At 40.5% G+C, this 23690-nt stretch overlaps 1 protein-coding gene across 10 annotated transcripts in view; it reads right to left on the bottom strand.

Moving 5' to 3' along the window:
* NAV3 (neuron navigator 3) overlaps positions 1-23690 on the bottom strand; it is an 840967-nt gene that overhangs the window by 715315 nt on the left and 101962 nt on the right. Inside the window, exon 1 of one of the 10 annotated variants that reach the window (XM_053252190.1) lies at positions 10653-11148. The exons of the other annotated variants lie outside the window; for them this stretch is intronic. The gene's annotated coding sequence lies outside the window, so the exon portion shown is untranslated. Of the gene's footprint in view, positions 1-10652; positions 11149-23690 lie in introns of those variants that run through there. 10 annotated transcript variants of the gene reach the window in all.

Genomic DNA, 23690 nt, shown 5'->3' with positions numbered 1-23690 from the left:
CCCTTTCAATGAGCTGTCCACCACGACCCCAAGATCTCTCTCCTGGTCAGTCACCGACAGATCAGATCCCATCAGTGTATATGTGAACCTGGGGTTTTTTACCCCAATATGCATCACTTTACACTTGCTTACACTGAACCGCATCTGCCATTTTGTTACCCACTCCCCCAATTTGGAGAGATCTTTTTGCAGCTCTTCACAATCTGCTGTGGATGTCATTAATCTAAATAGTTTAGTGTCATCTGCAAATTTGGCCACTTCACTGCTTATCCCAACTTCTAGATCATTTATGAACAAGTTAAAGAGCACTGGTCCCAGTACCGATCCCTGGAGGACCCCACTTTTTACTTCCCTCCATTGTGAAAACTCTCCATTTATACCTACCCTCTGTTTCCTGTCCTTCAACCAGTTACCAATCCACACATGAACCTGTCCCCTTAACTCATGACTGCTAAGCAGGGGCGTAGCAAGGATGGAGTGGGCCTAGGGATGAGCTTTTAAAATGGCCCCCTAACTGTGCAAGCAGGCAGGCTGCCATGGCCCAGCTGCCCCCCACCCCCATGAGGAACAGAGACCGGGCTGGCTGCCTGCAGGTCTTGCCACACTCGCGCCTGGTGGTGGTGCAGCTCCCACGACCCCAGGGAGTAATTTTTGACTGTTCTAAACCCTCTACCAATAAGTTTCAATGGGTAAGCCCAAGTTCTAGGATTATCCAAGCTTACATTATTTTATACAAATCTGCCATTCTAATGGCGCAGTGGGGAAATGACCTGACTAGCAAGCAAGAAGTTGCAAGTTCGACTCTCTGCTGGTATGTTTCCCAATCTATGGGAAACACCTATATTGGGCAACAGTGATATAGGAAGATGCTGAAAGGCATCGTCTCATACTGCACGGGAGGAGGCAATGGTAAACCATTCCTGTATTCTACCAAAGAAAACCACAGGGCTCAGTCAGCACCAGGAATCGACACTGACTCAACTGCACACTTGACCTTTACTTTACCATTCCCACCATCCTTAGCATAGTTTTCTTTTCAGCTAAGAACAGGCATGTGTTAAAGTGAGTCAGTTTGGTGAATTTTATTTGCTCTTTTCCAATGCTGGATATTCTTTGTGAAATGGAGAACAGAACTATACACTGTTTTCTAAATACAGTATGGCCATATCATGGGTTTATATAAAGGCATTAATAGCAGCAATTTTATTTTCAGACCTTTTCCAGTTGTGAAACCCCCTATTTATCCTGCCTTATGACATACGTGGGGAAACCATTGTATCATAGGAACACAGGAAGCTGCCATATACCGAGTCAGATCATTGGTTCATCTAGCTCAGTATTGTCTTCACAGACTGGCAGCAGCTTCTCCAAGGTTGCAAGCAGGAATCTCTCTCAGCCCTATCTTGGAGAAGCCGGGGAGGGAACTTGGAACCTAGATGCTCTTCTCAGAGTGGCTCAATCCCGTAAGGGGAATATCTTACAGTACTCACACTTCTAGCCTCTCATTCAAATGTAACCAGGGCAGACCCTGCTTAGCTAAGGGGTCAAGTCATGCTTGCTACCACAAGACCAGCTCTCCTCTCATTTCCCACAAACCAAATGAAGTGGGAATGTGCCCTACAGAATATTATTTTCCTTCTTTAGCCATGTCTGAACTTCCTGGGTTGCACTTGCGTGAAGTACATGAAGCTCCCCAGAGAACACATGAGCTAATTCGATTTTGTAAAGCCTTTTATCTCACTAACTATATTGTCTTACCCTGCCGTGAACATATTGTACTCATGTAAACCTATCAAAATCATGGTGTCCCTTTAAGAATCAGAGAATGGAGTGGGTTGGAATTCTGCCATCAGCCTATACAGCACGACAGCAGAAAGCAGAGACTCTACAATGAACTTTCCTTAGGTAGATAGTGCAACGTTGAACCAGCCTTGCTGAAGAAGTTTTAAACATTTTTAAAAGTTTATTTTATTAGTGTTACAAATGATATCCAAGACTATTGGAAGAGGGATGCATTAGTGATGGTAAAATGTTATCTGTAGGTATATATTTCTCCATTCTGAAGCAGAGTATCAGAATAAGGAACTTTCAAAAGCAATCTAGACTCTCATTGGGCTAGTTTAGATGATATTTTCCCTTCAAAACTAACCTATACAATTAAAAAGGGGACATACTGAGAGTGCATCTGTCGTGACATCCTTTGCAAATGTCCCAACACCCTCCCAGCATGCTCCTTTATCACATTTCTTTATTGTCCTAACCATCTAACTAACTCTACATGAGCCAAAAACAGTATTTAGAGCATGTCTAGAGGGGCAGTTTAGACAACCCCCCACCCCTACGTGCAATAAAGGAATGTGCCAGGGGGGCATTGCGACATCTGCAAAAGATGTCACAACAGGCGCCCTCTCCGAACTTTCCCCCTTTAATAGCACAACCCAGAAAAATATCGTTCAAATTGGCACTTTGGAATTGCGCAGCTATTTCTCATTTCCCTTTTAATAAGTGAAACATTTACTACCTTGAAGCATACAGAGGCAATAGGAAAAAGGCTTGTACAGTATAAGCCATTACATGCACAAAAAGTGGCTTTGCTTATGGTACCAGCACACTAGAATCAGGATACTAGGCTAGAAGGTAAAGTCTAGTTGGTTTGATTTTGCTGCAGTATCTCCAGGTGTTTACTAAGCATTCCACTATGAAGTAAGTGCTCAGATCACATGAAGTCTCATGTGCAACATATCCCATTTTCTCATGTCACAATCCTTTTAATATTACCCCCATTCCTCATTTATTTCTGCAGAATGATTTCTTGCCACACTGGCACACTTAAACCTTCTCCCTCTAAGGCCAGTCATGCTTGAGTGCCGACAAGGTCTCCTTTCTCACTGAAGCATAAAATCTTTATTTGAAATGTGGGTGGGGAAAGGTTCAAGTAGATTCACTCCTCACTCAAGACAATTACAAATATCCACACTTCCTCAAACAGATACTGACTAGTCACTTACCAAGTGCAGAGTCACATCTAATAATACTTAACAGCAAGTGTACTTCTCATATTGTTTCTATCCCCTCCTCCATCAGTCATCATCTTTGTCTACTTCATGTTGCCTTGACTATATCTTTGTTGGAGGATATTTCATTTCTAAAATTTCTTACTTAAAAAACCTAGTAAATGACAGGATTTAATACATGGCATGATTGTAGAGCCATGTGAAATCTTTAAAAGTTCATAGTAATTCCATATTATATTTTTAATGTGTGCACATATAGACATGTACAGACACATAAAGGTAAAGTGTGCCATCAAGTCGATTTCGATTCCTGGCGCCCACAGAGTCCTGTGGTTTTATTTGGTAGAATACAGGAGGGGTTTACCATTGCCTCCTCCCACATAGATGATGCCTTTCAGCATCTTCCTATATCGCTGCTGCCTGATATAGTAGCAGCGGGGATTCGAACCGGCAACCTTCTGCTTGTTTGCCAAGCATTTCCCTGCTGCGCCACTTAAGGTGACACAGACATATAACATGGCAGAAATTAACCTCATTCTGCATATCCAAGTCCACAGCATGAATGTATACCATTCCTTTGCTTTGAATGTTCTGTAGACTACATTGCATCGTGTAGGTACCATGAATAGTTATACCTGGGGAACCCAACTTCCTTAACTGTTGTAGCATTTACAGTTTGCCAGGAAGCAGCATGCATCTACAGTACTTTAAACAAACCATTAAACCAGACATTAATGCAATGCTATCAGCAGAAGGCCAAGCTGACAAAGTAGAAACAACAGAAAATGGTACTGGATGTACACAAATCAATGTTTAAACATCACCAATTTCTAGCGGGAGGAGAAGGGATCATAATATAGGGTAGTACAATCACAAGAAAGGAAAATAAGATGTGGGGCAGGAAGGGAAAGACAGAAGAGTAATAAATCCAAGTGCCAGAACTTTAGGTTAGTGATGTCCTCTCTTCACAGCAAATATCAGGAGGATGTATTTAAGTACAACCTAAATGAAGGGGTCCACTTGTACATCTGAAGAATTCTGATTTAAGGAAGTAAAAGATCAGGGTATACCAAAAACATCCTTTTGGCATTCAGGTCTGTCTATCCCTTTGAATGCAATGCAATTTGAAACCTGAAGACTTCTAAAAATTGACCAAGGTATCTATATTCGTTATAAAAGAATAAGTTAGAAGCAAGACAACTCATGTGTTGTCTAACTTACATAATGTAATGGGATTGCATTCAGAACAAAAAGTCACCAGTGACTAAGAATAACGTCACAATTCCTAAGAATAATGCCAGATGGGCGCTGGGGACTGTACCTAGCTAGGCCTTCCATATAAGACTGAATTTTGTAACTAAAATGAGCGCACAAGAATTCTGTCTTGATTCTCCCACACAGAAACGTCCAACACACTTCTAATTTAATACAGCTTTGGATTCACAAATTTAAATTTAGATTCACAGTGTTAGTTGCTGGTCTTCAACAGAAATGGCATCTCAAGTTATTAGTCGGGTCTGGAAGCACAACACTGAAAACATGGCTCATATACATTCTATTCCATACTCAGTTCTGTCGATACCCTCTTGTGGGTCTCGGCCTCACCTCAGACCACTCTCTCCTCCATCTCCCATCCAAACACCAATCATCATAAGTCACTCTTAAATCTTAGCTGTTGAGAGAAAAAACTCAGGAGGAAACTGTATGTGTCATTACATTCAGAGCTGACAGCCTCAGGGCAGTGCTACACATTGATTGCTGCAGGAAACACCAGGTTGTACTAGTGTTTCCCACAGCAATCATAACATGGAGCATTGCTCTCACTCTGGCCTTTGAAGAAACCTGCCTGAGCATATACAGCTACACAGAACTATATGGAAGCAAGCTGAAATATAGGTTGAGGGAAAGGTCTCAGCAGCTGACCTTATCCACTTTTGCTGATGCAAGACAGACTCAAATAGAAATGAAGCTGGCCTATTAATGGCTTTGGAGATTAAGATCAAGACTCTGAAGTGTATCCTCAAGCAAGCAAAGAGTCAATGGAGTGTGCAGAACTTGGGTGTGATATGCTCTTGAGGATTGTTCTTGCTCAGAAAGGCATGCTGCTTCATTTATATACTTGAGAGTCGCTGCATTGGCTTTCACCTTACATACATCTTGCTGTGCTGTCATTTTGATCTAAATCAGAAGTTACATAAAAACTGGAATGAATTAACAGATTTTGCCTCACCAACTGTGTTACTTTCAATTGCCCTGAAGGATCTATTTGCTTCACTTCAGATTTATTTTATTTTTTAAGCACAGAGACACTGAAAGTTCAAAAGCCAGTATTTCCATATATAGCTTCTGCATCTAGCAGTTCACATCCAGGTAAATGTTATGGCAAATGCTGTGAAAGAGTTCTGCATGGTTACCATCCACCTGGGATTTTTCTAGTGCATTTCACCAGTGATAGCAATTAGAGTTCATTTCAGCTAGTAGCGAAGGGCAAGCTCCCAATAGATAGTACCTAATATTAAAAAATGTTCCCAAGATATTTCATTCATTCATTCATTCATTCAGCCCTTCCTAAAGCTGTTCAGGGCAGTTTACGTTAAAATAAAAGACACATAATAAAACAATTAAGTTTTTAAAAAACAATTTAAACCAGATTAAAATTAAAATTAGAACTAGATGATATTAGACAGGCTAAATAGATGGGGCTTTAAGGGTTTCCTGAAGGCCTCCAAGGAAGAGAATCCTCTTATATCTATGGGGAGCACGTTCCACAGTTATGACCACAGAAAGACAACCCAAGGCATCCACAACATAGCTCTTTTATAGTATGACCTGCCTTTTAACAAAAGGTTTTCAAGTGACTCTTTCTATATGACTCTTCCTACATGAACCAACTACCTGGTAAGATCATTATTAGTGAGATAAGGGCCCTGCTCCAAATTCCCCCAATATGGGAAGCAAAGTCATCAGGGCTGATCCAATACCCCCAGTGCCTGATACAGCATGGCAAGGCACCATTATGCAGTAATGCCCTTATGCAGTAGCACGCTCCAATCCAGTGGGACACTCCACTCCCCTCTGAGCAGCATACTCTGCTTCTCCTCCTTACCCAATTGTATACTAGCTCCTCCTCCTACTCCCTGGATGGCAGGTGGGGTCGCATTTGCAATGGTGGAGAGAATGTGGCAGCAAGACAGCACTCACCCACCCTCTCCTGCCACCTGAGGCAACTGCTTCATTTCACCTGGTGAAAGGGCTGGTCTGGAAAGTCATCTCAATAAGCAAATAGGCCATTTTCCAGTAGCAATTGAAGGATTTTGAAGTGACCTCTTGAAAGAGGCACAACTATAACACGCTTCTGGTTCTCAGGCAACTGTATAAAGCTGTATAATCTTTTGGCCCTTAAGCACTGCTTGCTATCCTTGAACGGTTTGGAAAGAATTTGGCTGGATCAGATGTAACTGGAAATTATTGTTGCCATTATGATTTGACATTTGACATGTGTTGATTTTTATTTTGGTGTAATCGAAAGGCACTGTACCGTTTTTAAAATATGGAGTAGAAATATAGATGGCATTATCTCACACATTACATAAACACAATTTTTTTCAGTTGCCACAGGATTGAACAAAGGTGACCTGAAATAAATGGAAGCCATGATTAGCTTTTGAAACTATGGAGTAGAAATTAACACACTATTATATCATACATGAAATACATTTTTTCAGTTGCCACAGAGTTGCACAGAAGAGGTCTGAAATAAATAAGAATGTTTTAATAATTTAAAAAGTGTATATATAAAAAAACCGGTTTTCTCCTTCTAGATATCTGCAAACACATTCATACGTGATAAAACATACCAGTCATTGAGATTTGGGCTGGCAAAGATTACCTCTCAAAGCAAACAGACTTTCTAGGATGCAAGAAAAGTAGCACAGTGTTTGTGTGTGTGTGAATATATATACACACACACATACACACACATACACACACACTACATACCACACACACAGGCTGTATTACATCTGTAGAAAATAACTAGATATTCAGACATCCAGGCTAAAGGCATGCATTTTCGATATGATAATATAGTCAGTCGCATATGAAAGCAACCTGCTAGCATAGAAATTACAATGGGGAAAGATATACCACCACTATTTAAAGAGATTGAAAACAACCAATTTAGCTGAGAGCAACTCTGTCTTGTTGCCTCACCAGCCCCAAACCTACACAACTCCTAAGCACTGTCAAAAAGACCTCAATGCTTGTGTGCAAGCCCTAATTTGATCCAACACTTCTTAAGACAACATTTGAAGGACACAAATAATGAGGATCTGAACAAAATATGCTAATTTCAAGAAAATAAAAAAAACAGAAAGAAGCGGGCTGAAAGCATTTAATGCAGTCAAACATATTCTCTGCAAGGTTGTCCTCCTAATTCATAGAATACGGCTAATCCTCTTGATGAATGCAGCATGTGTTGCACTGTAAATGAAAATTGTATAGCCTCTAAACAAGAGAGGCAGCAACTGCTACAAATGCAAATCAAATGACTGTCAGCTTGAACACTGCCTTTTCATCTTCCCCTTTGCTGTAAGCAAACAAATCACACAAGCAACATTCAAATAATACCGCAGGGCCAAGCAGTGGGGGTGTGGTGGGGGGAGGTATTCCCAAATATCAGTTAAAATGCTAAATTGAGCACGAACAGAAATATGCAAAAAGGCGGGGGTTAGTTTTCTTATGCTCATCAACGCATCACCACCACCCTGTGTGTCTTTCCAAAAAGTCTTTCCATTTGGAACTATTTAGCACTCTGACTGTAAAAACCTGGGTTCACCCTCTACTGTTTGAAGACCAGATAATTGTTCAGTGAGACACAACTTCATTCATTTAACCAAGTCTCAACAGATTGTTCAAATTATCCCTGCTACCTGAGCAAGAGGCACCTTTTAAAGTGGCATTTTTCTTATATTTTACAGGGGAAGAGCAATTGTCTAAGCATAACCTCTCTCCAGTGCTATCACTAATGTGATAGCACTTGTGTTGATGTGATATGCGCCTTGTGTTTCTTTTTAGGATTGTAAGCCACTTTGAGACAGGAATCCTTTTAAAAATTATTATTCTTTTCACTATGTAAACCACTTTGTGAACTTTTTTTTTTGAAAAGTTGTCTATAAAACAATATATTCATCCCTCTCATGTATGTGATTGTGGCTTCAAAACTTCAAGAAGCTCCATTTTGTTTACATGCATTCACATTATTATTTCTTGTTTACACAGTCAGACAGGTGTTATTGACTGGTTTGTTTTATCCAGACATCGAGTTCTTCCCAAGGACCTGGGATGGCTGAATTTTATTATCAGTGTTGTTGCTGCTGTTATAGATATCGTCGCAGAATATAGGCTGTTCCCAGTAAAGTTGCTTTTTGTAACTGGCTGATGGTGATTTCCGTGGCCCCTGTGGTGTTGAGGTGCTCTTCAAGGTCTTTTGGAACTGCACCCAGGGCACCAATTACCACTGGGATTATTTGGGTCTTTTTCTGCCACAGCCTTTCAGTTTCAATTTGTAGATCTTTGTATTTTGTGATTTTTTTCTATTTCTTTTTCTTCTATTCTGCTGTCCCCTGGTATTGCTATGTCGATTATTTTAACTTGTTTTTCCTTCTTCTCGACTACAGTTATATCTGGTGTATTGTGTGGCAGATGTTTGTCTGTTTGTAGTAGGAAGTCCCATAATATTTTTGCATCTTCATTTTCTTCAACTTTTTCAATTTTATGGTCCCACCAATTTTTGGCTACAGGTAGCTTGTATTTTTTGTATATGTTCCAGTGTATCATCCCTGCTACCTTGTCATGCCTTTGTTTGTAGTTAGTCTGTGCGATCTTTTTACAACAGCTGATTAGGTGGTCCACTGTTTCATCTGCTTCTTTACAAAGGCAGCACTTGCTGTTTGTTGTTGACTTTTCTACTTTTGCTCTTATTGCATTTGTTCTTAGTGCCTGCTCTTGTGCAGCCAGTATTAAACCCTCTGTTTCTTTCTTCAAGTTGCCATTCTTAAGCCATTGCCACGTCTTGGTGATGACTGATTTTCCACTTATATTGTGTAAATATTGACCATGCAGTGGCTTATTAATATTATTATTATTATATTCGATTTCTATACCGCCCTTCCAAAAATGGCTCAGGGTGGTTTACACAGAGGAATAACAAACAAATAAGATGGCTCCCTGTCCCCGAAGGGCTCACAATCTAAAAAGAAACATAAGATAGACACCAGCAACAGTCACTGGAGATACTGTGCTGGGGGTGGATAGGGCCAGTTACTCTCCCCCTGCTAAATAAAGATAATCACCACGTTAAAAGGTGCCTCTTTGCCAAGTTAGCATGGGTAGTTCACATGTAATTAGTCTGCATTTTGCATGAGGTATCAGGACAGGAAGATGTGGGGTGGGTAGATTTTCACTAGAATAACATTTTAAAATACATCTGTATTTCAAATTCTGATATTCCAATTGATTGAAATTTGAGGTTCAATTAAAAGTTGATTGTACAACAAATTGGATTGTTACTGTTAGTCCTCTCGGTACAAACATGTATCTAATAATTTAGCTCTGACATCTGTGAACTGGTAAGGGCTGTTTCACAGCATAATGCCACCTCTTTCTTTAAGCTGCACTGATGGGAAAATAAATAGGTTTCAAGAGATTTGCACAAATTATGTCTTTGATATGCATGCATCCTTGTGTAGTATCTGCATACAAATATGTGTTGGAATGTAACAGACAAACATGCCAAGGAGCCGAGATTTTCCATAGCCCTACACATGTACACACATTGACTATAAAGTCACATGTGAAGGACCCTGTGACAATTTAAGTAGTGGCTTTCTCGGAATAGGGCTCTCCTATAAGTTAGTAAATACAAGAACTTGGTAAGTATACTATTCTTGAATGAATTCACTATAAAGTTGTTTGATCTGAAAAGTATTTTTCAGGTTATTTTATAATGGCACAACAATAATGGTATATTAGTAAAGATCCTGCTCCTTGTGACAAAAAATAAAAATAAGATGAGGCACTATCCACCATTTGATAATCTCTCTCATATGCACTAAATTGTGTGTCCACTCACGTGTGTGTACTATCCTGGCATAGAATAAAATCCTATGTACCAAATGGTAACTTGCATGTCTGTATAAAATCACTATGTCAGTTGCCAGCAATGCCTTGCAAAGTGCTGGGGAACAGTTTAGTTGCCCTCCCACTTCTCCCCGCCTCACTGGCAGGACAACTGAAATGACCTCCTTACAAAGTGATTAAAGGTAAAGTGTGCAATCAAGTCGATTTTGACTCCTGGCACCAACGGAGCCCTGTGGTTTACCTTTGGTAGAATACAGGAGTGGTTTACCATTGCCTCCTCCCACGCAGTATGAGATAATGCCTTTCCGCATCTTCCTATATAGTTGTTGCCTGATATAGTACCAGCGGGGATTCGAATGGGCAACCTTCAGTTTGTTAGTCAAGCATTTCCCCACTGGGCCACTTTAGGTGGCCTTTACATGAATATTATGTGATGGCTACTTGATAAATAGTAAGCTCTGCTGTATTCACCCATAGAAGGAACTTGTATTGACTTACCTAGTTACACGTGAAGCATTCAGCAGAAACTCCACAGTGTTTTTCCTTGCCTGGAACCGTAACTAAGCCCTGGTCTACACCTGTAGCAGAATGAGGTAGCAGAATCCCAAGCTGGTGAGTGGACTATGACACTTCAGGCTGAGCGAGGAATGTCTTTTTTTTTTCTTTTTCTTTTTCTTTTTTTAATGCTTCCCCATGTCAAAAAGCCCTCTGCAAGTTAAACCTAGCATGTCAGGGAGAATAGTATCCCACTTCGGTTATGCTGTTTTTTCTGATTACAGGGAGAGATTTTTACATAAGGAATATTTTTAAAGTGATCCCCACCTGCAGTCTGAAATGGTGCAAACCATTTTACCACTTAAGCCCTTCTGATTGCATGTTTGGTCTTAGCCACCACTTTGTTGTTTCTTCCCTTCCAGCCTTGGCAGTTCCAAACAGTCAATTCCTTCAGGGAACTAGAAGCATTAAAGGTTAAAAGAAGGGGAGATGATGTCTTTTCTTCTTGTCAACTTTTCAATCTCTGGACTGAAAGGATTGTTGATTATTTTCCAATTAAGGTAAAGTTGCTGTATGAGCACCCCCTGGTGGCTACATGCATTTTCAGTGGCTGCATTTGAGAAACGATAAAGTGGAGGTGGACTTATACTGGGTTCACATTTTCAGAATACCATGGAAGTTACCATGCCTTGTAACTAGTTATCCAATATTTTTGGACCCTTACTATTATACTGAATCACTAGAAAGTCTAATAAATGCATTGTGTATATTATATAGTTTGTTAAGCACAGGACCAAAATAAATGCCAGTTCTGGAATTCAAACACTGACCTAAATTCTGTCCTAAAAACCAATGCTTTAATGTCTTATATGTCCCATTGTCGGTTTTCAACAGATTAAGGAGGCTACTCTAGATTTTCATCATGGGAGACAAGGAAAAACAACAACAATTCTATTTCTTCAAGGAGGGACATGATGAATTCAGTGACCAATACTATTTCGTGTTCTCTTATGCCAAATCTTTAGCTTATTTTAAAACAAAATGCAATAGTAAGAGTCTATAAATTTCAGTGTATTGTCTTCTTGCAAACAGGTTGACAGAGGGATAAAGACGAAGTAAATGATCCCCTCCAGGACTACTGCTTTTTGAAAGTTCAAATTCATTCATTCAAAAGGCAAGAAGGAAATAAACTGGTAATTTCCCTACAACAATACATAAAACCCATTTCCATGTACTGTTTGCTTCAAGTAAAATAAAAATGCAGCAAAGCCCATCATTTCCCTGTAGAATTAAGACCAACTAACATTCAGGAAAAAAGATTTTTTTAAAGAAGTGTGAGAATCTAACACATCATTGAAATCAATGTAGTTCCCATTGGTCCAAATATTATATTCTATCCACTAAACACTGAAGAATCATTATGCAGCTGTAAAGCTAATGAAAATAAGATTCTATTATCTGGTTTTCCCAACACACAGGAGGGAAACAACAAAACATCGACATCAGTAGAATCTCCATGCGAGGCATCTAGCAAATAATAAAATCTATCTCAGGAGTAATGGGCAATGGCCACAATCCAAACAAAATGCTGGGCTGTGTGCAACAGTCCACAAAAGGATATGCATATTAACCGGCTGTGATCCAACCATAAGACCCATCTTTCGCTCTCTACATTAATCTGCAGCTTTGCACGCACCAGTTGCACAATTATGCATGCTTATCTCTAGGCCACACGTGGAGTACTGTGTTATGGCCAATATAACTAAGACTGATTAAAGTTATGAGACACAAAAGTTACCACAGCCAGATTTTCCTTGTCAAAAATCTTTACTGAAAAATAGAAGGCAGTTCTTGGCCACAGATTTACAGCAAAATTAATTTTAAAAAGAAAAAAGTTACAAAATCATTAATATTATGTGCTTGGCCAGTTTTTAGAATCTTGCAGACTGTAATAAAACAATCACAAAAATAGTTAGACATTATTATTTCTAATGTCTAACCTCAACGGCAGTCTGCTTTCAGTTGATGTTGGATGCCAAGATAAGGGTAAGATCCAAACCAGCAGCATCAAGGCCAGAGAAAACAGAGCAAGATCCAAGGGGCCAGAGACAGAGGTAATGAAGAGGTATGATCAGGGCCAAGCCAACGGTCAATTTCCAAAGAAAATGGACAGGCGACAAGGCAAGTCATAAAAAGAAAAGTGCTCTTGGGAATGTGGCTCCGTGTAAATCATCTGCATTGCATGCAGAATGAAGGTGCCAGGTTCAGTCCCTAGTATCTCCAGGTAGGGCTTGGAGAGAATCCTGCTGGAAACCTTGGAGAGCTGTGGCCAGTCAGGGTAGACAATACTGTGTTGTTGTTGTTATTATTATTATTATTTCTTGTTTACACAGTCAGACAGGTATTATTGACTGGTTTGTTTTATCCAGACATCGAGTCCTTCCCAAGGACCTGGGATGCCAGAATTTTATCATCAATACTGTTGGTTATTATAGATATCGTCGCAAAATATAGGCTGTTCCCAGTAAAGCTGCTTTTTGTAATTGGCTGGTGGTGATTTCTGTGGCCCCTATGGTGTTGAGGTGCTCTTCAAGGTCTTTTGGGACTGCACCCAGGGTGCCAATTACCACAGGGATTATTTTGGTCTTTTAAAATTATTATTATTATTATTATCATTATTATTAATTCGATTTCGATACCGCCCTTCCAAAATAGGCGCAGGGCGGTTTACAAGGAGAAATAACAAACAAATACGATGGCTCCCTGTCCCCAAAGGGCTCACATTCTAAAAAGAAATATAAGACACACACCAGCAACAGTCACTGGAAGTACTGTGCTGGGGGTGGATAGGGCCAGTTACTCTCCCCCTGCTAAATAAAGAGAATCACCACGGAAAAAGGTGCCTCTTTGCACAGTTAGCAGGGGATGGGCCAAGATGGACCAAGGGTCTGACTCAATACAAGGCAGTTTCCTATGGTCCTATGATTACTCCTAGCAATGAGATGCTCAGACTGAGGAAACAAGCCAGAAAGAAACATTTGCATAAGGCCCACCAGAGCTCTTACTGGTTCCCCAGTTCACTTCATCTGGGCAACGATACCTTCTCTGGCAATCATACAGGTGGTACTGCAACACAGCAAGGATAAGGCCACTAACTCCTACTATCCGCAAGCTGCCATGATGGTGCAGGCAGTAAAGGGTCTGCTCCAAGCTGCTGGTCTGACACTGGCACCTCAGACACATCTACCTTAAAACTGCAGTGCCAGTTTAATCTGGACAAGATATAGACAGCATTTTGATATCAAGATATTCATTGGGGAAACAGACACAACTGCATTTGATGCAAGCAACTTTTTATTTTACCTTTTCTATGTAAACTGGCATCTCCCCATCTCTGGCAACTTTTAAAAAGGCACTGAAGGCACATTTATTCACCCAGGCTCTTAATTAGATTTATAGTTTTAATATCTTTAATATTGTGTTTTAAATTATTTTAATTGTTAATTGATTTTAAGTTTTTAATGATTTTAATGGTAAACCGCCCAGAGACGCAAGTTTTGGGTGGTATAGAAATATCTTAAATAAATAACAGAAAAGCTACTTTGATAACTTTTTCATTGAAAAGCCATAAAAAACATCAACAACTTGTCTGGGGGCTGTGCAGCAGTTACAGTAGCAACATTGTCACACAGGAGGAGGAGAAACCACCATACAGTTGTGTTTACTTCTCCTTTGCTCACACTATACTCCTGTGTCACAAGGTAATAACAAACATGGGAAGGAACCTTGTTAATGAAGAAATCAGGGAAGTATAAAGCAGGATTAAGGCTCCACATGTTTAACAGGTACTGCCAGCGCCTGAGTAGAGGAAGTGTGAAACAGTTCTTAATGCACCTGTGCTTCATTTCACCCTTTTCAGAATTCTTCAGCAAATATTCTCTTTTTATGCTGTTTGACAGAAGAGCTGAGAATTCTGCAACATTCATCCAAACAGTAAATCATACCCCATGAAGAAAAATGCCCACGGATTAGGATGAGAGAATTTAGATGCTTTCATGGGAAAGCAACAGACATACAATCCTGCAAAATAGGATGAAAATAAAAACAGTGCCTTTGGCCTGTAATGGTAGTATTTAATAACCACGCACAGCTTTCAAAATGGGCAAATAGGCACAATCCACAGTTTTAAAGTATAGTAACACTACCCAAGGTCACCTAAACCTGGTTTAGCCAATTAACCAAGGTTTTCTCTTAACCAGAATGGGGCTATTCTAACGATCAGCAAAAATCGGGCTAGACTCCGCTAGCCTGATTTTTGCTGATCGTCAGAACCACCGGGCTCGCAGCCGAGCCTGGTGGTTCTGGAGCGGCTAACCCGCTCCTGTAGCCCGCCCCTTAGCCTGGGTTTGTGGAGCGAGCGCTACGCAAACCCGGGCTATCTGCTCGTGAGTAGCCGTGGTGCGGCTCCGCGGCACAGCTACTTGCGAGTAGACCCCCGACCAGGAAGTGAAAAGCTGCCTCCCGGCTCGGGGGTCTCCCCAGTATGCCCTGTGCACTTGCGCAGGGCATACTGGGGCTTCCAGGGGCCACATGGCCCCCAAGCTCCCCAGCCCCCGCTGGCTCCGTCTCGGAGCCAGCAATCGTGTGGGTGGCTGATCCGGCCACCCAGGGCTCCCTTCCTGCTCACAGCCCCAAACCGGGTCTCATGGATAGTGAGACCCGGTCCAATGTGTTCATATTTAATGTGGAGCCAACATAAACCTTAACTATGAGTGTAAAGTTGCAGAGTAAATTCACATGCAAGGGAAGTGCTTAGGGAAGGGACCATGGTACATTGCATCTGCACTAGCCCTCTGCCTGCCATTATTTATTTGTTTGTTTGTTTGATTTTTAGACCACCCTTACAAAATAGCCCAGGGCGGTTCACAAACATCAAAGACCCTTTAACAATTTTAGAGCACTGGAAGGCCAGGCTGAACAGGTAGGTCTTTAGGGCTCTCCTAAATTCCAATAAAGAATTCAAATTACGGATGTCTGCAGGGAGTGCATTCCACAGTACAGGAGCGGCTACAGAGAAGGCCCGCCTCTGGGTCACCACCAGACGAGCATTAGAGAGCAATGCCCTTATAAAGATACAACATTACCACACAGGCAATATCATGTGTAATCTCCATTAATGTGACCTGCATACCATTGATTTTTGATGAGTTGTGCCCATCAGCTTTAACTTTTAAAATTGCTTCATTACACTTGTACCAATAGAATACCATCTCTACCTAGTGGTAATATTAAAAGGCCAAAACTGAATGATAGTATTCATTTAAGCCAAGAAATAGCCAATCTACTTTTTATTCAGAAATTAAGAAAACCCACAAAGTTGGGTATACTAATACAGTCTAGCATGCCTGCTTGGTTAAGTTTAAGTTTTCTTAATCAAGGAGGTCATTCACACAATCGAAAACTGTGTTCTACCCAGGTTTGGGAACTGTGTGTACTCCCCATTTTTTATTGTGTGGAAGCAAGGTAGGAGGAAAACCTGGGTAGAAGTGATTGTGTGGAAGCAAGGTTAGAGGAAAACCTGGGTAGCTTTTTCTCCTATCTTGCTTCCACACAATCACTTCTACCCAGGTTTTCCTCTAACCTTGCTTCCACACAATCAAAAATTGGGAGTACACACAGCTCCCAAACCTGGGTAGAACACAGTTTTCGATTGTGTGAATGACCTCAAGGTCTGAAGAAGCTTCTTATCTGCAGAAGTCAACTTGACCAACAGCTCTTAACTGAGTCACATCTAAGAGAAAAGTCGTGGAAAGAGAATCCTAAGATGACTGTGTAATTTATAAGAAGATAACTTTTATAAATGCAAAAGTAAATTTATACGATACACTAACTAATACAACACACTTCTTAAAAGCAACTTATATGGCTTTAATCAAAACCAAGCAACTCCGACAATAACAGCTACAACATCTTTTAAAAACCACCCCCAATATAAAATGTAGATTTGTATCATTATTTGTAGACATATAAAACAATCAGCTCAACATTTGCTACAGGTCATGTCTCATGAATAATCAGAAAGGGGAGAAGAGAGGATGAATAGAGGCTAGGCCTGCGCTAGGGTAAAGGTTGGATATATTATTCAGATTACTACATGTCAAGTTCTGCAAAAAAATAAGAGAAGCATGTATTGGCATGTCAAACCTCACCAAGATGCCCTTCTTCCTTTAACATTAAAGCATGGAAAGAGGTCACCATTTTTCCCCCTACAGTGCTTATAAAAAGGAACCCTTGGGGACCACTATAGATCTTGCTAGACATGGAAGTATTTTACACCTTTTTAAACAAAATAAAATAACGGCCCTCGTTATGTGTTGTTTCAGCACTTGCGGTTTCACATATCTGTGATTGGGCAGTATATAACCAGCCTCGTTATCCAAGGTATGTGGCTTCACATATCCGCAGTTTTTGGCAGTGCAGTTCTGCCCATACATGGTCATGCTCTTGCTGCATGTGCTCATGGGTTGAGAGAGGAGTTTGGAGGAGGACAGTGGAGTGCTCTGATCTGCATGTTTAGTTTCCCCGTGCTTCCAAAACCCATTTAAGGTAGCATTTGGTATCCCTAGGGAGCCATTAGGAGCCTTCAAGAGCCATTGCTCAGGAAGTTTTGGAGGCTTTTTGGAGCCATGTAGATTTGTAGAGCTTTTGATAGCCTTTTGGAGCCTTTTTTGAACCATTCCTGTGGAGGTTCTTGCAGCATTGTGCTGCCCTCATAAGATGCTAACATATAACTTTAATTTTGATGAAATTTTATTTTTAATTTTAAAAAGCGTTTATTATTACAGGGCCGAATTATTTATTCATTTATTAAAAATTTCTTATATACCGCCTCCGCCAAAGACTCTAGGCAGTGAACAACAATACCAATAACAATTAATTACAATAATAATAATATTTTATTATTATTATTTTATTTAAATTGCATTTAAAATTTCAATTTAAATCAAACACTTTCTCTATTGAAAATTGATTCTCTTCTTACTCCTTGATTCTCACATACTCCTCTGTGTGTGTTTACTTGAATTGGTTTAATTTTATGCTGCTGCTTTGACCAATTTACCAACCAATCGAGCTGAGGGGCTTGTGCTGCTAAGGGCTGGACTTGAACAATGGGGTGAGGAAACATCATGATTATGCATTGCTCGAGAAGCGGGAGAGTGGGAGAGCCGAGGTGGCCAAGGTACAGTGCTGTGCTCCATCCTTATTCCTGCTTTTACCCTGTCTTTTCAGTGATGTTTTGATCATTTTCATGGGTTCCGGAACCCAACACCCCTATTCCCATTGACTTAAGGTACCATTATCTGCGGTTGTAGGCCAGAGCGGAACCCCCTCGAATAATGAGGGCCACCTGTATCAGCGATATGTATAAATTTTATAGTATAAATCTGAGTTCTTTAGACCAATTCTGAACTGGTGAAAAATTAACAGGATCCAGCAATCTGGGCAAATAGTTCCATGTGCCACAGGAATTATTAAATTTGTATAGGCTAAGTAACACACTCTTTAATATATAGCAAAACACTTTTGAAAAATAAACAAAGTATCAAAAGTTGTGTGTGTGTGTGTGTGTGTGTGTGTGTGTATGATATTATGGGGTCTGCTATTTATGGAAGGTTAAAAACACAATCCCCACCACATGCACATACACATCTTAATATTTTGAGCTCATCTAAAGTAAATCTTAATCCCAGCCAACATATTCAAGACATAAACAGGATTGTTAATGATAGTCTTGCGTACTTTTTAATAGTTTAGATTTTTGAAGCAATGCATCCGCTAAATACCTCGACTGGGATGAGATATAATGCAAAAACATGGTTTGTGCCAACTATAGTTAAGACCCCTACTATGGTTTGAGCTTCTGACAGACTATGGTTATGGCCCTACTTCCCCACCCCACCCCACGCCCATCTGTTCAGGATTCAGCTTTATACTTTTACTCCTGTCTCCATGGTACAGCAACCTCTTGAGAATGGCTGAAACTGGTTTTATCAGTTGTTTTGTGAATTCAGGAATTCAGACATACAATAATGCAAACCAAGAGTTAGCACAAACTGTGGTATGAAAACCAACTTCAAACCATGGCTTGATTTCCTGGTTTATTACTCCCAAACAAAATGAAGTTTCATGTACAGTCTCAGTTTCAGCCAATGCAAAACCATGGTTTGGCTAAACAAACAATGGTTTTGTCTTATGTCTGAACCAGCATAAGTACATACAGTGGTTGATAAACCCTGTGCCGATGTGCCAGGGCTGTTGATGCAAAGTTGCCAAGACATTCTGTTAAAACATTTTGGATTGTAAATAGCTGTGTACATTATTACCTTATGTCCTGCAGGAGAAAGCCACAAATTAAGCAGAGTGTTTTGGAGTTCATGAGAACCAGTAGGATAAAGCTGAATATCTGCCACATAGGGATATGTGAACCAGTTCAACCTCAAGCCAGTCTGAGATCGAACTGGTTGAGTCAAACCCCTCAGGCCGGCTCAAGGGTTATAGAGGCATTATATAGATATAGATACAAAAACTCATTGTCAGATTCAGCAGCTGCCTCAGGGGGTGCTGCTGCAGCCATAGGAGGGTCTCCAGCAGTTCCCCCTCCCCCACTGGCCTCCCTCCAGTTTCGGCCCATTTTAGCCCTTTCTGAGGTGGTGGTGGTCACTTTGGAAGCCACTGTGCATGCACCCTGGCCATTAGCGTGTATTCCACACATATAATTGGCCTTTTTCACAGTTGCCGCACATGGAGGCAACACTTTCAATGAGCTGTCCACCATAGGAGGGTGGGTGGAGGAGCTGCTGCTGACAAGGAACTCAGCAATGACATCAGCTCCTCTTCTTCTTATTCTGCTTCCCTATCAGGGATGGGATGAGAAGTCACCATCAAAAACCCTCCCACTTGCTAACAGGGAGGCTGAGAAGAGCCTTGACTGGCTTCACAAAAGGAACATGAGCCCACTGCCCACCACGAGTAAGTTGGGGGGGGAGAGGGGGGGAGCCCAGTGCTCCATGGAAGTTCCAATGCAGAGCTTTGCCCCAGGGCCCTCAGCAACCTGGCACTAGCACTGCCTTCCTGTCTCTAGAAGACAAGCCGAGGTGTAACATGGAGATACTTTCACAGGCCACACAGTTCACACAGTCATTTTTATAGGCTAAAGTCTGCACAAGTTGTTTTATGCACACCAAGCAGCTCCTGGGAATTGTTTCCAAGTCCCTAGATCAAAATTAACTGGGGTGGGGGGCGTGGGGAAACTTTGAAAAGCCGATCAAGCCCAGATTATCCGTTAATATGAACGGGCCTTCTGAATGAGTTCACAGGTAATATGTGGATACCTATGCACTCCTTCAGAAGCCTAGATCAATATAACTTTAGAAGAATCCTATTGAAAGATGCACTTGATCAGGAGAACACTTACGAGCATCAGTCCCTAGCCAAAACCAAACTGGAGAGATGATGACCAAGGACACCACACTCCCTACTGGGTTTAAATGCTGCTATTAAAGCAGCATCAAATTCTGTAGTTACTAATCCAGTCCATGAGCCAGATTTGCTCAGAGGAATTGGGCAACAGCACAGCTGCCTTGCCAGCTACATGGCTAATCCCCACTTAATCTTTCACACAATGCCCAAATATTTGGCCCAGCACAGGAAGGGGAACAGAAACACAATTCAGAAAAATTATGGTCTTCTTCTATCTTCTGAAGGGAGAACAAAACTAAAGGTCAGAAGAATAACAGAAGGAAACTTGTATGCATTAACCTGACTTGCTGTAGCAATCTCTCCATGATCAAGATGATGTCAGGGGAAATGCAGCCAAGCATGCTTTAGGAAACAAAGAGCATCTTAGCACACAAACAGTGATGAGGTCAGTATTAGTGTTTAAAGCTAAAGACTAGATCGTCTGAAGAATGAAATTTGCATGATGGTGGTGTCTGCTGCTGAGGAAATCGTCTATCTATCTCTAATCTCTTATCTTCCTGGTATTCTCATGGGCTGACTTTTCCTTCAATGTTAGCAATGCAGATCTTGATTAGACAAAATTTTGACAAGACAGTTTGCAGAGAGTAATGCTAATTTAAGACCAAGGCTGCAATGCCACGCACGTTATGCTGGAGTAAGCCCAATGAGCACAGCAAGGCTTACTTCAAAGTAAACATGCATGGGATGGGTTGATAGGCTGCAGTCTTATGTGATGTAAACCGCCCTGAGCCAGTTTTTGAAGGGCGGTATATAAATCAAATCAAATCAATCAATCAATCAATCATAGTTGGTAGCAAACCCAATATTCAGTGCAAGTGACATCTGGGTAAAATACACATCAGATCTGGCTGCACAGAACACAGATTTATTCTTGAATACTAACATTTCTAAAAATCAGTTGAATTCTGTGGTGTAACAGAAAAGCATAGCTTGAGAGCCGTTGGTATGACAACTCTTTTTTTTTTTTTTTAAGATTGGTATTTTTCATTATCAGTTCTACAGTAGGATTTCCCCAGTATACAGCTTCTGTACACCAATATCTGCTTCCTAGATTCATTTAAGGAGATATCTGGGCTATCACATTTCTGCACCCCACCTAGCCAGTGTAGTACCTTTAAAAAAAAAAAAAGGCTTTCCAATTGCACGTGCTGGATGGTTTTCGCCTGCTGTTCCATGAGGGATGAGCTTAATTTGGCCCATTTGCCCTGCACAACCACCCACATTATTCAGAAATGAGTAACAACAACAGTAGAAAGTGTATTTATAGTATTGTTATTCTGAAGTTGCCCATGCTTTCTTACTGAAGTTAAATACATGCACTGTTCTCAATACTGTAGCATTAACATATTGGGTTATATATTTCTGGTAAGTCAGTGTGGCTTCTGTTCAGAAGATAAACCCGAGAGTTCCTGCTGAATTCCAAACCAGAGCTAAAAACCTCAGGGCTGAACATTATCCCCTGTGTTATGTCACAATATTTTCATCATTTCAACAGGAAGCTCAGGATCATTAACTTTAAATTGCAATGATACAAGAACCACAACATTGCCTTGGAGGCTGACTTAAAAGGACAAGTATGGCAACATAAATGTAAATGTTCTCTACCAGCTTGAAAAAACAAAACAAAAAATGCCTACAGTCTCCAAACCCAACATTTTATACCTTCAGACATTACTGGAAAATGCCATTAATCTTTGAAATATGGTAAAAATTGCTTTATGCTATTGTGCATAATGGGATGTCACTTTATACGAATAATAATGATATATTTGAAGACTGATAATCATAGAGTGGGATTTTCCAGCCATTTTTATTGTTATGTTCAGGAACTTGATTTGTGCCAGGGTTCACAAGGACTCAGCCTGGACATCAATCGATTTTCAAAGCCAAAGCTCATCGTTGGAGCATTTTAAGTAAAAATAGACAAAAAGGCCTCTGAGCAGGTACAAAGTGTGTTTCTCTCACCATGGATTAGCTAAAGAGGATCAACAAACACCAGGGATTAGGGAGAAGTAGACTCACAGTCTTGGGTCCTGGCATCCTAAGAATATGCCCTCTGAAGGGAGTAAAGTAAAGCCTAATGTTTTCATTTCCTATTATTTCCCCCAAGTTATCTTAAAGAATATTTAAAAGGCTATGTCAAGGAGAGCAGACCGAAATACATAAATACCAAAGTATCATAAAGGACCTCCATCTGTTTGAAGGAAAGTGCCTGTGAAAGATCATTTTAGCAGAGTCTCAATGTAAGAGTTTAGCAGTGCTTACAATTAGCATATTGCGCATATTGCCTGTGCATATTGATTTACTTATAAGGGAAATTAATCTCCTGCAGATTTTGCAAGTTAAAATCCCTTGTCTCTATTTTAAACCACTCTCACTCCTTAGACTAACCAGTCATCTGTATGCTTTGAGCAATAGCTTCATAATGATATCTGGCATGAAATAATTTTAATGAAATAATTGTGCATTTGTCTGGCCCTTGACAGAGACCAAATAATACCAACTTCCATTGTGAAAGACTAAAAATTCTGCAATGTATCTCTAATAATGAATCACTGATAACCTCAATATCAGCAGAATTAGCTAACAGAGTCTTCTCAATTTTGACAGATATTAGTGGCTCCCTGAATCAGGGCAACAGCATACATCTCATGACTAGCTACAGAAATCAGTTCTGCTGGAAGGTCTAAAACGTTGGAGGTGAAGAAAGATTTTCGGCAGTCTCTTCACAGGCAGTTCCAGTACAATGATAGGAATAGTCTACTCCTGACAAGATTGCTATATAACCAACATGCTAAGTTTTGATTTCATAAGAGTTTGTGTGCATGAAAGCCATAGAAATAAGCTATTAAATTCAAGTTGGACTTAGGCATTAGAGAAAGAGAGAGTAGGCCAGTAAAAACACACACCACCCAGTTAGCCTTAACCATGAATGTCATGATACCATTATACTAAAACCTATTCTAGTTCTTCACCACATTGTAGCAGGAAGCTTGTAGCTACAAGATTTCTTAGGCATCAAAGAGCATATTGGTGGTAAAGGAGGAGAGCGAGAAAGATCAACTCAGAACAGCCATAACCTAATTTCACGTAGTGTAGGAAGCTATTATTTTTACTTATAATGTAATATTGTTAAAAGTACCTTATGCTTGATGGTTATCCCAGTGCCTGTGCACTCATTGACCGGATCATGGGAAAGCAAAGAAAATTTACTTCTTTCCGAATGATTGCGTAGAACACTCCCAACATATTTTTCAGAAGCCAAAAGAGTTGGAAACTTTCATTTTAAAAATGTTTAAAAAAATAATTAGGAAGGAGTTCTGGAATAGGGACCAAGCCTCACCCATGTACATCACTGTGTACTAGGCAGCAGCTTGAAAGGTATAACATCAATTAACACTAAATCCAAAACAGTTAAGCATAAGTTGTTATTTGGAAGTATTTCTAGTCCCGAAGCTCTAAATATAATTTACCTGAACTGGGGGATGGGGGGGGGCGGGC

The sequence above is a fragment of the Hemicordylus capensis genome, chromosome 5 (assembly GCF_027244095.1).
Source record: "Hemicordylus capensis ecotype Gifberg chromosome 5, rHemCap1.1.pri, whole genome shotgun sequence".
Taxonomy (NCBI): domain Eukaryota; kingdom Metazoa; phylum Chordata; class Lepidosauria; order Squamata; family Cordylidae; genus Hemicordylus; species Hemicordylus capensis.
Note: the sequence above shows the minus strand (reverse complement) of the source record. Positions and strands in the feature narration are given on the sequence as shown.